Genomic DNA, 1,978 nt, shown 5'->3' on the forward strand with positions numbered 1-1,978 from the left:
AGAGAAAGGTGAGGGATAGGGTTTCGGCTATGCTATAGGAAAGGAGGCTCAAAATTTTACTAAAGGAATGAGATGTATCATCATCTTTTTCTTTAAGCCATCACTACCTATTTATAGGAAACCACTTAAGGTTAGGTTAGATTTAATTAGCATTAAAATAATGGAAAAAATAAAGTGGCAATATCTTGTGAAGTGGCCGGCCACATGAATTGGATTGGGCCCCACTTTGCAATTTTGCCATTTTCTTATTTTCCCATCTTATTTTCTCAAAAATGCCAATTTTCTAATTTAACCATTTAAATGTCAATTCTAATTATTTAATAACTAAAAATTAATTATTAAATAATATTTTCATTTAATATATTTATTAATTAGACTTATCAAAGTCTCTTAATTAATAAATAAGACCTAGAATCTCTTTTCTTCACATTTAAGCCCTTGCTTAGTGAAAAATTCATAAACTAGACATAGTCTAATTTTCGAATTATAATTGAATAATTAAAATCAATTACATGATTCTTACAAGCAGTTTGTCTCAACTAGTATGGGGACCATGGGCCTATATAACTGAGCTTCCAATAAGCAGACCTAGAATTTACCAAGTAAATTCACTAACTTATTAATTCCTCATTGCATCAACCATAGAACTTGAAATTGCACTCTCAGATACATAGAACGCTCTATATGTTCCACGATATAGATACGCTATTAATTATCCATTGTTATAATCCCAATAATCAATGATCATCTATAGATGATCTACATTGCATCGGGATAAAATTACCGTTACACCCTTTCAATGTATTTTATCCTTAAAACACTTGGCTGCCTATAAATGATATTATAGTGAATTAATACAATCACTAAAATGAGCACTCTATCATTTATCTCTATTTAGCAAGCTCAAAGGAAATCATCGTTTCACTTCTAAATACCTATAAAAGCTATAGATTCCATATCTGTGATTAGTGCTCCTACTCAATTGCACTACCATGTTCCCAAAATGTACGTGTCACCCTGACCAAAAAGTAGGCTTAACTAACAAATCAAAGAACATGAATAAAACTCTTGAGATCAAACCTAACCATGTCAGGATTAAGATCATTTGATCTAGGATCAACTAGGTGATATTGAATGGAATAGATATTACAGTAAATTTATCATATCTAATCCAAGTTCAATATCGGTCCCTTCCAATGTATACTCCATACATCTGATACTGGTAAACTTTACCAATGCCCTGGAAAAACCATAACATTTATCCAAGGTGTAAGTATACCTATCGCTGATTATCATGCCAGTCTAAATTCAGTGAACTGACAAATCAGGGAATTAAACTTTTGAACATATAATCATGATTATATTCCAATGTGCTGACAACACTATAATCATGAACAAATACATATGTTCTGGACTTAATAGAATTTATACATTAAATACAATCATAAAATAAATCATGTGAACCATGCAACATGGAATGCGATTTCTGATCTTTATTAATTAGTAAATCTGATTAAATTGAAATGGGTTTTATTTAGGGCACAAAACCCAACAGTACCATCTTGACATATACAATCATCCTCGAGCTTTGGACTCACTACTGCTCAGCCTTAGCCTTTCCTTTACCTACACATGCAAACAATATTTTTGAATCGACAACTTAGTAAGAAAATCATATTACATATAATATATCACTGACTTGTATGTAGGTGCCCATACACCTGTCCACAAGGCTTAACAAATGATTCAGAACATTCTTAATGAAGGTACAACCTTTGTACCACAAGCACTACATACTGCTACTGTACTAGCATTGTTACGGCTGAACTGTACCTTGAGTACCACTGAGTATTTTATCACATGTACTATGTACCTAATTGTAATAGTGTTGGTAACACTAGATTGTACCCTTAAACATCATATGTTGTACCAATGCACTCAGTACCGCTACCGTACTAGTGTTGGTAGCATATGAATC

The sequence above is a fragment of the Cannabis sativa genome, chromosome X (assembly GCF_029168945.1).
Source record: "Cannabis sativa cultivar Pink pepper isolate KNU-18-1 chromosome X, ASM2916894v1, whole genome shotgun sequence".
Classification (NCBI taxonomy): domain Eukaryota; kingdom Viridiplantae; phylum Streptophyta; class Magnoliopsida; order Rosales; family Cannabaceae; genus Cannabis; species Cannabis sativa.